Source organism: Elaeis guineensis, chromosome 5 (assembly GCF_000442705.2).
Source record: "Elaeis guineensis isolate ETL-2024a chromosome 5, EG11, whole genome shotgun sequence".
Taxonomy (NCBI): Eukaryota; Viridiplantae; Streptophyta; class Magnoliopsida; order Arecales; family Arecaceae; genus Elaeis; species Elaeis guineensis.
The window spans coordinates 63929697-63944620 of NC_025997.2; the positions used below are offsets into that span (position 1 = coordinate 63929697).

The 14924-nt window shown below is 37.6% G+C and overlaps 1 long non-coding RNA gene across 1 annotated transcript; it reads right to left on the reverse strand.

Moving 5' to 3' along the window:
- Window positions 1-4786: 4786 nt before the first annotated feature.
- LOC140857814 (uncharacterized) lies at window positions 4787-11621 on the reverse strand. Its single transcript, XR_012141231.1, has 3 exons — window positions 7994-11621; window positions 5007-5815; window positions 4787-4908 (listed from the first exon to the last, which is right to left on the reverse strand). It is a non-coding gene; the product is annotated as an uncharacterized lncRNA (long non-coding RNA).
- Window positions 11622-14924: the final 3303 nt, after the last annotated feature.

Genomic DNA, 14924 nt, shown 5'->3' on the forward strand with positions numbered 1-14924 from the left:
CTTCATACTGCTGCCCATGACTGGATCCAAGCCAAACGAGCAATATAAAATCAAGAAGTGTAGAATATACCTTGATGGTACCTTGCTGAAAATTTTCAGCACTTGGGATCTTCAACTTCTCGCACTTGGAACCGCTTTCTCACCACTGTGGCTCTGATACCAACTATTGGAGCTCGATTCTAGCTCCTCCCATGGACCTTGGGTGCAGCAGAACCAGCAACGAACAAATTTGGAGACTTCTGGACTCGATCTAAGGCCCTTTACGAAATCAGCCTGGTTGCTGTCTTCTTCATCAGCCTTTCGTTCCAGATGAAGAATGCCTCTGAAATCACCTATAAAAAATTCAAGATCTGGTACCCAACTAGATCAGACCTGAACTGAGGTCTTTCAATTCATAGATCTTAAATTGGGATATTCTAGATAGGAAAGAAGGTAGATAGAGACAAACCTTACAGATCTGTCCTACTGCAGCCTTTCCTGTAGATCTGTTGATGGAGATCTCACTCGCATCTTAAACGACCTCAGATCAACTCCAGATCTGAAAGAAACTTGTACCAACCTCTTCTCAAGAGATTTTAGGTTCTGGACCTAGTGTTTGGGTGGCTACAAGAGAGGGAGAGAAGATCTGGTTGGCGGCTGCAAGGGGGAAGGGGCTTGCACCTCCTTGCTTTTCCTGCCTTTTTGGGACCTGATGGCAAGAAACCCTAGGGTTTCTTGCTCCTGGGGCATGGAGAATGGCTGGAGAGAGAGGGAGAAGATAGAGAGAGACTTGGGAGAAAGAGTTCTATATTTTCTTGGCTTAATCAAACCTATACAGTACATGTATATATAAACACAGGGTCAAGTGACCCAAACCCAAAACTCCCTTGACCAACTCTATGGGAGATTAGGTTAACCCAAGCCCATGTATACCCATGACTCGACCTAATCTCACCTATCCTGGGTTCAGACCTGGCTCATAAAGAGTTGGTCCCTTGAGGCCCACATAACCTAGACCTCAAGAACCCGAAAGGCCCAAAGCCTTTCAACCTAGGGCCCAACTAGCCCTAGAGCCTCCATGAAGCCCTCATGAATGATGGACCTTGGCCTTAGCCTTGGTCTCCTGGGCCTTGGGCACACCACCTAGATCATAACAAATTCATCTTTTTTGAACCCTGTGTATAGGATGACTCAGGGTTAAACTGTCAACCCTAATTAGATCATCCGAATCGTGCTCAACTCAATCAGTCCTATGACTCCTCACTAGGACTACCCTGGCCAAGGTTTTGCTAAATTGAAATACGACTGTACACAGCTCCTGAACTGGAGTGGTCAATCCCATCTTGACACACGCACCGACAAGTCAAATACTTGACTACACCCAGCAGTCTTCTGTCACTGAATTAGAAATTCAGGTAGTCCAGTGCCTAAGTGCAGTGAGTTGCTTGTAAGTCACCATGATGGTCTCAGGTCGGAGGGACATTTATACCCATATCCCATCAGAGCAAATCTTGACAGCAGAAAAAGCTCCAAAATTGGTCACGTTCAGTGCAGATGTACCCTTACATCTCACCTGTATGCCATACCAGTGTCTCCACACTCCTTGGTTAAGAGGACAACCAACCCATATGGCACACAACGACCTATGCTTGATAAATGTTGTTGTCCTTGGTAACAATGTATCATTTGGTCGCGAACAGGTTTAAGGACTAAACGATAAATCCTCTTTTGTCGAGTCTAAATAGTCCTAAGAACTTCACCACAACACAGAAATTCATTAGAAGATGAAACAATTTGTGATGAATAAATATCAAAATAACTTTTATTTATTTATAATTCATATACTAATACAGGAATGAGCACAATCGTCAATAGGCTGATGATTGGTTTTGGGATACTATTCCCAACAATCTTTCACGTGACCTAAAGCCAATCGGTGCAGTATCTAATATCCACCTTCGACTTGAAGTCGTCGAACTCTTTCACCGCAGTGGCTTTAGTGAATGGGTCGGCCAAGTTCTCCTTTCCGTCGATCTTTTGAAGGTCGATGTCACCTCGATCCACGATTTTTCGGATGAGATGGTAGCGGTGCAGAATATGCTTCGTCCGCTGGTGTGCCTTCGGTTCCTTTGCCTGAGCAATGGCTTCAGAGCTGTCACAGTAGAGCAGAACTGGACCAACAAGGGAGGGTACTACTTCAAGCTCAGTGATGAATTTTCTCAGCTACACCACTTCTTTGGCAGCATCTGATGCAGCAACATACTCTGCCTCACAAACTGAATCAGCCACTGTGTGCTGCTTGGAACTCTTCTAGCAGACAGCCCCACCATTAAGGGTAAAAACAAATTCCGACACACTCTTACTGTCATCGTGATCAGACTGAAAACTAGAGTCTGTAAACCCTATAAGTCTCAAGTCCGATTCACCATAAACAAGCCACTGGTCCTTAGTATTTCTTAAATACTTTAGGATGATTTTAACAACCTTCCAGTGATTCTCCCCTGGATTAGATTGGTATCTACTCACTACCCCTAGTGAGTATGCCACATCTGATCATGTACATGTCATGGCGTATATGATAGATTCCACTACCAAAGCATATAGAATTCTACCCATATGCTCTCTCTCTTGAGGTATTGTCAGACAATCCCTTTTCGAGAGAGCAATTCCATGGCGTATCGGTAGATAGCCTTTCTTGGAATTCTCCATGCTGAACCTCTTCAGCATAGTATCAATGTACGTGGATTGGGATAAGCCAGGCAACCTTTTAGATCTATCCCTACAGATCCTCATCCCTAGGATGTAGGAAGCTTCTCCCAGATCCTTCATGGAGAACTATGGTGATAGCCAAATCTTTATTCTCTGTAATGCAGGGACATCATTCTCGATTAAGAGAATATCATCCACATACAATATAAGAAATACCACTACTGGACTATTAGCCCACTTATAAATGCAGGGCTCTTCTCCATTCTTAATGAAGCCATACGTTTTGATCATCCTATCAAAACGTATGTTCCAACTCTGGGATGCTTGCTTAAGTCCATAAATGGACCTCTGTAGCTTGCACACCTTAGACTCATCTGTGGATGTGAACCCTTCAGGTTGTATCATATACACCTCTTCGTCCAGCTCTCCATTTAGGAAAGCTATTTTCACATCCATCTGTCAGATTTTATAGTCCAGATGGGTAGCTATCACAAGCATAATCCGAATGGATTTGAGCATTGCCATAGGAAAAAATGTCTTGTCATAGTCTATACCATAATGTTGACGATATCCCTTGGCAACCAGACGGGCTTTATAGGTCTCCACCTTTCCGTCTGCACCTCTCTTCCTCTTGAAGACCCACTTACACCCTATGGGTTTTACTCCTTTGGGTGGGTCAACCAATGTCCACACATCATTGAAAGTCATGGATTCCATTTTGGATTTCATGGCCTCTAGCCATTTCTCAGAGTCAGGTCTTTGCATTGCATCCATGTAGGTGATCGGATCTTCATCATTTTCATCAAGTTCGACAGGATCACCATCCCGAACCAAAAAACCAAAGTATCTATCCGGTTAACGTGGTACTCTACCAAACCGCCTTAAGGGTGCAAGAACAATGGGCTCTGGATTTGATCTAACCAAATTCGGTTCAGGTTCAGCTACTTGTGTCGGTTTTTCCACCTATCGAACTTCCTCAAGTTTGACCTTAGAGGCAACAGTCCCTTCACCAAGGAACTCCTTTTTCAAAAAGATTGCCTTAAGACTGACAAACACCTTTTGCTCATCATCTAGGTAGAAATAATACTCTTTGGTCTCTTTTGGGAACCCTATGAAATAACACTTGTCAAATCTAGGTCCAAGCTTGTCCGTAATTAAATGTTTAACATAAACCGGACACCCCCCAACCCTAAGGTGGGAGAGTACTGGCTTACGTCCTATCCATATCTCATATGGTATTTTGGTTACAAACTTACTCGGAATCCTATTTAGAAGGTAACAAGCCGATTCGAGCGCATATCCCCAGAAGAAGATCAACAGACCAGCAAATCTTATCATGGATCGAACCATGTCCAACAAGGTCCGATTCCTCCTTTCAGACACACCATTATGCTGCAGTGTTCTAAGAGGAGTCCATTGAGAGAGAATCCCATTCTCCCCAAGATATGTCAGAAACTCATTGGAAAGGTATTTACCTCCTCAATCAGATCGAAGAGTTTTAATACACTTCTCCGTTTATTTTTCTACCTCATTTCAAAATAGTTTGAACATTTCAAACGACTCTGATTTATGCTTCATTAAGTAGACATACCCATACCTCGATAGGTCGTCTGTGAAGGTTATGAAATAGAAATATCCACCTCTTGCACTTGAGCTCATGGGTCCACATACATCAGAATGTATCAGACCCAAGAGTTCACTGGCTCGCTCACCTTTTCCAGTAAAAGGTGACTTGGTCATCTTCCCAAGAAGACAGGACTTACAGGTTGGAAGTGATTCACAATCACCAACTTCAAGAATTCCTTCTTGAGCCAACCTGTTTATCCTGTTCTTATTGATATGACCTAGCCTACAATACCAAAGGTAGACTTCTGACATATTATCCATTCTAGGGCATTTACTGGAGGTTTGAACCACATTAACAGGCTGTGATAGTAAGTAAATTCCATTATTTAGTTATCCAACAAATATTGTAATACCATTCCAAATGATATTGCAAACATTTTCTTTTATTAAAAATTCATAACTGTACATGGCCAAAAGGCCTACAGAAATAATATTTAATAAAAAACTTAGACAATAATGACATTCACTCAGAATTATATTACGAGAATTGATTACAAGGTTCATGATTCCTAAAGCTAGAACTAGAACTTTGCTTCCATCTCCAACGTTCAGGAACCTCTTACCTTCATCAAATCTCCTACTGACCTGCAGACCCTGCATCGAATTAGAGATATGATAAGGGCTTCCGGTATCCAATACCCAGGCAGTAGTATCACAAATGAAAAAGTTGCAAGGTGTTATCATATAATTACCTTGCTTCTTCTTCGGCCTGTTCGGATCCAGGGAGGCAATGTATAGAGGACAGTTTCTCTTCCAGTGCCCCTGCTTCTTGCAAAAGAAGCACTCTGCCTGGCTTTGATCGAGCTTGTGCTTCTTGGTCTGATCCTGTGCAGACATCCCAGCATGCGGCTGCACCTTCTTATTCTTCTTCTTCTTGTTCTTCTTCCCTTTCTTAAAGGGTCGACGATCAGAAGAAGATCCTCTCACAATATTCATTGACTCCTTATGGAGCTGGTGGTCCTTCTCAAAGTTCTGCAGCAACCACAACAAGCCGTGGTAGTTCACTGCAGGCTTTGTCATCCAAAAATGAGTAAGGAAGGGGAGGAAGGACTTGGGTAAAGAATTAAGGATCGCATCCTTACCGAGCTGCTCATGAAAGGGAAAGCCCAGTTTACTTAGGCGCTCAATCATTTCGATCATGTACAGTACATGATCGATGACTGAGGCCCCATCCCTCATCCGAGCATTGAAAATGGCACAATTAGTTTTATACTTTTCAACATCGTCAGGCGTGCCAAAGGAGTCGTTCAACATTTGAAGCATCTCCTGTGGCTGGACGTTCTCGAACCTACAGCTGAACTCATCATTCATTGCCGCCAGCTTTATGCACCGAATGGTGGTGTGGTCATTGAGCCACTTTTGGTAAGTGTCTCGGACCACCCCTCTAGGATCCGCTCATGCTCAAGGATGATTTTTAATTTTCGATACCAGCTATCGAAATTAGGTCCCATGAGTTTGTCATTATCTAATAATGACCGGAGCGACAGGGTAGTGGCTATAGCTGCATAAAGAAAAATCAGACCTTTATTAGTACATAAATTATTAATACTAAGGACTTGGACTTTAGTCTAAAATTTCTCCCGGTATTTTTACAAACTGGTAGCATCAACCTCTAATTCAAAGAATTACTTTAATTCCTTAGTGGGTACTAGAATCCACACAGACCACACACGAGCCCAACTTTGGTTGGTCAACCCATGTGCATCTATGGGTAGGTTCATAACCAGTTGTTTCTCTAAATAATTTTTAGTAATGGATTTTGCCCCAGAACCTAATCAGTAGGCTTTGGCCTCTACTGAAAAGATCTGGTTAGGTCCAACCATTAACATGACTTGATTTGGTGAATCAGATCAATAAATGATCAGGCCCGACTTTGGCCGGCCAACCTGACCACCATTAGAAAGACTCAACCAAATGATCATATTATGAATGATAATTTCATTAGTCAATAAGCACCAGGCCTTTGGGCCTCCAGTGATTATTAAACTAATGGACTCATTATCACTCACTTAATGGGAGGCTATGACTTAGTTTTCAGTATAATTTAATCATTTTTAGAGACCTAATAATTTTTGAGGATTTTATTAAAGGATAGAAGAGAAGAAAGTAACTAGCTAATTTCAATCCTCCCACTGACTTCACCAAGTCAGATTAAAAAAAGATTTAATTAAAGCCGGCATTAGGAGCACCTAAATCAGTCACACTGATTTACCTAATGACATGGGTGAGTCCTAATCACTAAGTGATCTAATCAAAATCTAACTCACCAGGTTGGCCAGATAAGTGAGATCAGTGGTGAGGATATGCCATTAACTCGTCAAAGATCGAATCAATGCGAGTAGCTCCCACTTAAAAACCACTGGTTAGACTGTCAAACTTACCTTAAACACGAACCGGTTCATTAGTTTTAATTTGATCAACTTAGTAAATAGGGTTCCACTGTGTAGCCATGAATTAAGTCCATCTTGGTCTAGTTAAAGACATGGACCCATTCAACTACAACTATTGGAGTTGAGTCGAGAGTATCCTTGACCTAATCTAATTCAACTTTTGATTAGATTTGATCAATTACTCTAATTTAGTCCATTTCTTTAAGCTAATCTTAGGTCTAACCCAATTATGGACCTAATCCATCTAACCCATTGACCCACAAGTTTATGCAATTGTCTTAGGTCTTAATTCACAATTCTAGACCAACTAGACAACACTTAATTCTTTTAATTAAGTATTTGGGCTGATGGGTCAGGGTTTGGCATTTCAAAAATAATTTTCAAATTTGAAAGGTTTCATTTTTTGTTCACCAAATGTGTTGACTCATTTCACAAACGGATCAGTACATTTCATAAACAGCAATCCTATTTCTAATTACTTAACAGAAAATAACTCAATCAAAATAAATCATGAATATTCCTTTAGATCTAATCTAATACATTCATGATAAATTTTACAATTGAACCTTTACAAATAAAGTCCTTTCGCTGCTTCATCTGTATGGGATATAATCGCATCGGCACCCCTACTGCCATAGGAGAACTCCATCGAATGAGAAGAGAGGGCCTTTAAACCTTACTTTTCTCCTATGACCGGACGATCATGGCAACCAACCCAATTAGACTACTTGCTACTTGGATCAAGTATATCTAAATATACCAATTTTAAAATTTAAATTTTAAATTTTAAATTTTAAATTTTGAATTTCAAATTTTAAACAAATTTCAAATTTCAAATTTTTGAATTTCAAATTTAAAATTTAAAATTTTGAATTTCAAATTTGAAATTTCAAAAAAATTTCAAATTTTAAATTTTAAATTTTAAATTTTTGAATTTTAAATTTTGAATTTTAAATTTCAAATTTTAAATTTTAAATTTTAAATTTTAAATTTCAAATTTCAAATATAAACTTTTAGATTACTACTTAATCTATGCATGCAAATGTATATCATATTTTAGAACCTAGTCTGATACCATTTGAAGTGAATTTCAGTACCGGGGTAATACGATAATTTTAAAACTTTTTCAAAATTATAATTTTACAGTAAAAATTATTAATTAATCTAATTAATTAACATATATTAACCCTACACAAGGATCTAAATATGATATATATAGAATGCATTTAAATTTAAAATTTTGAATTCTACAGTAAACCTTTTACTGTTATGTATTCAAAACACATTACCTTTGTGCGGGTAGTTGATCGCCGCAGTCTAATCACCATTGGGAAGATTCGATCATCGTAATACAACCACACAGTATGTCTGGCCTCTGTGGATCATCCACATGAAGTTTTTGATCTGATCGGCTCCTCACGAATGCTAGTTCATCACAGAACTCTTTCAACGGCCGATGCTGATCGAACTCCATCGATCGATATCTGCTGACTCTTTGAACATTCTAAATTATCAGCAAAGGTGCTTGAGAGGTTGATGAAGCTCTCTCAAAAGTTTGGTGGGCTCACGACACTCGTAGCTCACCTTCTTACTTTCCGAACCCTAGGCAGAAACCCTAGGGTACTCACTGAAAACCCTGTGTCCACTTTTGTTTCTTTTCTTTTCTTTTCTCTCGAAAGTTTTTGAACTTCCAACTCATGCACAAGGCTTCCTCACGCCCACTATTCTCTCTCAGAATTCTACGCATGCCTCACCTTCTCTTCTCTTTTAAAACAGTGCAAGATGCGTCTTATCCATGTGAGAGGATAAAGATAGGTGGTTGCTCACTTGAATTCAAATCAAATTTAAATTCAAATGCAAACCAACCCATCCTTATCCACTCTGGGCAAGAGAAGAGAGGAGGCATGGGTTCTTTGTGCGTGGAGAATTTACACGAGAAACTCTTTCTCGTGTAGATTAAATGGTGCACAAGATAGGTGGGTGGCGCATGGATTAGTTGCCCATTCAAATTCAAACATCCTTTGAATTTGAATGGCCAACAAACCAATCTTTTTCCAGATAAGTGGTGCACAAGGGAGGGCATGGGAAGGCTTCTGCATGGGAAGGCTTCTGCATGGGAGGAAATTCACGAGAAGTTGTTTCTTGTGAATTCAAATGAACGCAGATAAGTGAGGTGGCACAGGGAGATGAGGTCAAAGTGGTTTCAACCTAGTTGAGCCAACCTAATCAAAATAGGTTAGGCACAATTAGACTAAGTTAAACCCAACTTAATTAGCCTTAATTAAGCTCAATAAAATTCTAATTAAATCAGGAATAGACTAAGCCCAACCCCTGATCAGATCAGGGACCAAACCACCTTGGCGATTAGGTCAACACTTAACCTAATCGGGTCAAACCCAACTGAATCCAATTCAATTGGACTTGATCCAAAAATAATTACTCAATTGAATTGAGTTAATTAGTGATCAAATCACTAATTAAACTTCTCATAAATATTGAGTCCAAATTCGATGGGCAATCTGGCATCAAAGTCCATCGATATGAAACCTTGATCGAAGAGTCCCAAACCAGTGGGACTCTTGACCTCGGTACCCAAAATGTGTGGAGCTCGTGATCAGAGAATCCTGATTCTCAATCACAGAGTCTCCGAGCATTTGGACTCTTGGTCAAAGAGTCTCAGTCCAGTGAGACTCTTCACCAGCCATCAGATCAGATAGGAACCTCTAATGTGTGTGACCCCGCAGGTTCGAACCTAAGTCGGGAGCACAGGAACCAATTTCTGTACTAATCGAAGTGACCATCTAGCAATGATATCCAATATCTGGATAGATCGAATAATCACAATCGCAACACTCAGAATCTATGTGAATATGGTTACTGTATAATTCATCCCTTTTGACCTCTGTGTATAGGACGACTCAGGGTTAAACTGTCAACCCTGATTAGATCATCCAAATCATGCTCAACTCAATCAGTCCTGTGACTCCTCACTAGGACTACTCTGGTCAAGGTTTTGCTAAATTAAAATATGACTGTACACAGCTCCTGAACTGGAGTGGTCAATCCCATCTTGACATACACAATGACAAGTCAAGTACTTGACTACACCCAGCAGCCTTCCGTCACTGAATTAAAAATTCAGGTAGTCCAGTGCCTAAGTGCAGTGAGTTGCTTGTAAGTCACCGTGGCAGTCTCAGGTCGGAGGGACATCTATACCCATATCCCATCGGAGCAAATCTTGACAGCAGAAAAAACTCCAGAGTCGGTCACGTTCAGTGCAGATGTACCCTTACATCTCACCTGTATGCCATACCAGTGTCTCCACACTCCATGGTTAAGAGGACAATCAACCCATATGGCACACAACGACCTATGCTTGATAAATATTGTTGTCCTTGGTAACAACGTATCATTTGGTTGCGAACAAGTTTAAGGACTAAACGATAAATCTTCCTTTGTCGAGTCTAAATAGTCCTAAGGACTTCACCACAACACAGGAGTTCATTAGAAGATGAAACAATTTGTGATGAATAAATGTCAAAATAATTTTTATTTATTTATAATTCATATACTAATACAGGAATGAGCACAACCATCAACAGGCTGACGATTGGCTTTGGGATACTATTTCCAACACCTATAGCCTCAGCATGAATGGACTATCCATCAGTGCCAAAAGGTAAGTAGTCACCTTACTTCAGCTTTATAGTTTCAGTAATACTTTGCATAAGTAGAACCTATATAAGGTATCACTTATCTAATATTTTAAAGCTAAAATACTCAATGATAATTAATTTGTATCTCATACAAATTATTAGCAGATACAACTTTTGCATCTTGCTCCTGCTTCATACTTGCAAGACAACTTTTATAATTTAATTCTAATGTTCATTATTACTGTAATACTAAATTAGATACCCTAGTGAAGACATTCTTCACCTTCTTTTCCTCAACCATTCCATGATGTTCGATCTATTTAAAAAATTTACTATATAGTGATATTAAAGATGCATATGTGTATATAAGAACATTCAAGGATTACTCATGATGACATACACAAGTTAGATGAGGTTTTTATCTAATTTATCTTCTACTATTTTAACAAATTTTAGAGCCCTCAAGTATGAAATTGAGAAACCTTATCATAAAGTTTCTTAGTAGGGTTGAGATCTCAATTTTTCATAAAAAAGCTTGTAGATAGTACAACAAGCTCTTATGAGTTCAAAGGTAAGTAATTCTTTACTAATTGCATCTCATGCAACTCTCAACATAACTTTTATCTCTAAAATACTTATAGCCTTATGGATAGTACAATAAATTATAGTATTTTAGTTAAGTCATACTCTTTAATTCTATATGATTATACCTGAACAATACTATCCTTGTGGATAGCACAACAAGGCAGCACTATTAGAATATACCATAAGCATCACTAAGTCAATATCATACCAATCACTATAGCAAGCCTTGTGAATAGCACAACAAACTCACTACAATTTTTGACATACTCTATTGACCTAGTATGAGCTAATTACAATTAGCTTCATTATGCACCAAGACAGTATCAAATCAGTCCTCGATAGCAAGCCTTATGGATAGCACAACAAGCCTACTATGGTTTTTAACATAATAAAGTCTTAGCATGAAGGAAGACATGGGTAGTGTTCTCAACACTTCATCATTATGATTTAATATAATTTGAATGAGGGACTTAGGTCTCAAGCACATCCTAAATATATACGTACATCATATGCTATGTAAATTCTAATTATGGACTTTTAAATAGTTATGGATTTTTAAAAAATCATCCGAGCCACAGGATGATCTATGGGTCTAACCTAGATGCATCATAGATTGAACCATTTCATGGTCAATCTTAATGTGCCTCGGCTCTCCAAAAAAAAATTGGTAGTCTAGTCTTTATCACTAGACTACCATGAATGCTTGATCTTTATTTAAAAATAAAAAAAATAATTTTTATTTATTTTTAAATATTTTTTTCTATTATTTTATATCAATATGTAAAAATTTTAATCAACAATTAGAAATATAAAAAAGAAAAATTTAGCTAATAATATTATACATCAGGGACACCCAGTCCCTATTGCAACTCTTGCAGATGTATTTATATAATCAGTCAATATGGAAGCATTCATGCAAACATCCATCATATGGATGTACCATACTCCATAATAACTCAACATATATTTTATAATAATTATAAAATATTATAACAAACTAATCATATTATTTTTATTGTGATATCATTCATACATATGTCAACAAAGATGTTTAAATATATGGGTATAGGACCCATCTAGGGTTTCGATTCAAGTTCAACACTTGACCCAAAGATTAATTAACTTTAAGTCAATTATTTGAGTTGAGTTGACCAATTCTTAGATTAACTCTAATCCAATTAGGTTAGCATAGATTCGGTCAACCATGACTCAACACCTAATCAAATTAGGTAAATGATAATTTGATTAACCTAAATTAAAACATGACTTCTAATTAAATTAGAACTATAAATTTGATTTAATCTATAATTATTAATTCTAAACACTTTAGATTAATGAATTATAGTTAAATAAATCTACCGACAAAAATCCTAATCCATGTCTGATCTTTCTTTCCATGACCAAATATTTTTTCGACTCCACACATATCTCGAACAACAACCAAAATGGTCGACTCACAATGGTGAGTGCCTGATAACATGGTAGTTGGCCTTTGGATCTTAGGTAGATGTATCAAATGCAAATATCCTAAGTCTTGGCAAATTTACATCCATATGTAGCATTCCAAGGGTCCGCGCATCACATGCACTGGACTTCAATTCCGTCAAAAATTAGATCATGAGATCTCATCTTAAACTTATCTCACAAGTCTAAAGACCATAAAATTTTATATCCAAGATTTGAACATAGATTGATAACGTTTTATTATAAAAAAAAATATATCAAGAACGTCAAGTAAACATCAATCAAAAAATCTGATTTTGACATAGTTTGAACTGGATCTAATCTATATCACAAAAATAATAAGAAATTTGATTGAATCAAATAAGGGTGGCTCTAATACCACTGTTGGATTTTGGTGATGCAACAAAATATAAATTTCAAAATTTTTATCATGCATTCAACAATTGAAATTAAGGTTTAACAATTAAACAAGAGCATCGGAACACAAAATCTTAGAAATCCCTTGATGATTACAATCAAATGATCAAAAACATATATATCAAAAAGAGACTAGGAGTTATATACCCATGAGAAGATGATGATCTAATAATTTTGAGACCTTCAAGAGACTCCAAAGTAGAAGCCCTCCAATGATGATCCACATGGGACTGATCAGGGCCCTTCCCAACTCGATATGGTGCTGTAGCCTTCTTCGCAAGCTCGCTGTCAACCGTCCTTCGCAAGAACTGATTGCACCATTACTTGTATGCCTTCATGATCTCTACTAGTATATTTTTAGATATTCTTTCCTAAAAGATCTTACCACACATAAATCAGATTTTATGTTCAACACATGAACAATCTGATTTTTGGACAAGCATCTCATGCTTTTCATTATCTCTCTTCCCTTCCTTTCTATTTTTCTTTCCCTTTTCATTGTCTTTTTTACTTCAAAATTTTTCCACCTCTTCCTTATCTAATCCCATATCCAAACCAATTTTTGGATGATTTTTATGCCATATGGGATGCCCCTTATATAAGGAATGAAGGGGCACCACATAAGACACTAAGGGGCACCAACTCTTGGCGTCCCATCTTCCTTACACGATATCCATTAATTTTTTTTCATGGAATTCAAAGGGATGGCATGAAAATAGAAGAGATTAAATAGTAGAAAAACTCTTCCTCTACCTAAAAAAATTATAACACCAACTCTTGGTGCATGGGAAAGGAATTAGCGTGAGATACCAAGAGTCCTTAACAATTAAGACTCTTCCATAAACTCAATGCATATATGAAAGGCTATCCAATTTATTTGGTGTTCAAACTCCTTGCCAAAGAAGGACTCTTCCTTCTCTTCTGTGCTTATAATCCTAAGAGGCATCTCATGTCACAAGAAATTAAGAAACATGTGGAGAATTAAAGGAAAGAATTAAGAGTTTGTTATGAAATGGACTCTTCCATTTCACCGCATAAAAAAGTGGGCGTCCCTTATCTATTTTGGCATGGAGTTCCTTCCTAGAGAAGGACTCCTTCTCCTCTTCCATGCCCCATATTTCAAGGTGCCATCTGATGGTGCACAAAAATAAGGGACATGTGGAAGTTGTAAGGAAATTAAGATAAGTAAAGGAGAAGGATTCCTCTCCTTAACTTCCAAAATAAATGTGATGCCAATTAATTTTATGTGTGTGGTTTTGGTATGGAGAAGATAGATTCCATATGAAACTCTTTCATAAAATTTAGATAAGCCAACTAATAATTAGATGGTTCAAACCTAATCATATTAGGTCAAGGCAATAAGCAAAGGGTTAGCACAAACACCTTTGCACTGAACCCAATTGAGAACTTGGGTTAATTTATGTGCTAGCAATTTAATTAACCCATTATATTTATAATAAATCTAAATAGATTGGACCAAGACTAAATATCTATTGTGTGTGATCCATTGGGTTTCAAATCTAGCCAGCAGTGGATCAAGACTCTTGACATAACCCTAATCCGATTGGATTAGATCAGCTCAAGTATCCCAATCAACTAAGATTCTTTCTAATTGATTTTTGAATTAAAATCTTTTAATTCTGGTGAGTTCACAAGTCAAGATTGATGTCTAGCAATATGTTATGACTATCCGAAAGATTTAGAATTTGATGAAAATATCAAAATTATCCTTCCGTGATGAGTTACCGAGCAATTCAATCTTTCGATCATACAACATCCTGAAAAGACGATGGATATAGAAATATGTCAAACCCAAATACCTATTCATATGTATCTCATGTTGGAATGCGTAGGCAATTTCATGCATGTATTTTGAAATTTTTTCAAAAAATTATAATGGAAGATAATCAGATTAATCAAATTAATCTAACATACATATGATCTAATTATCAAATCAATCTACTCTAAGATCTATGACATATTATGTTGCATATAAAATCTAAAATAATTTTAAGATAAAATCAACATGCATGCATATAAGCAGTAGATCACATCTACTTCTAATATGCATTCAGAACTCTATACCTGATCATGGGTC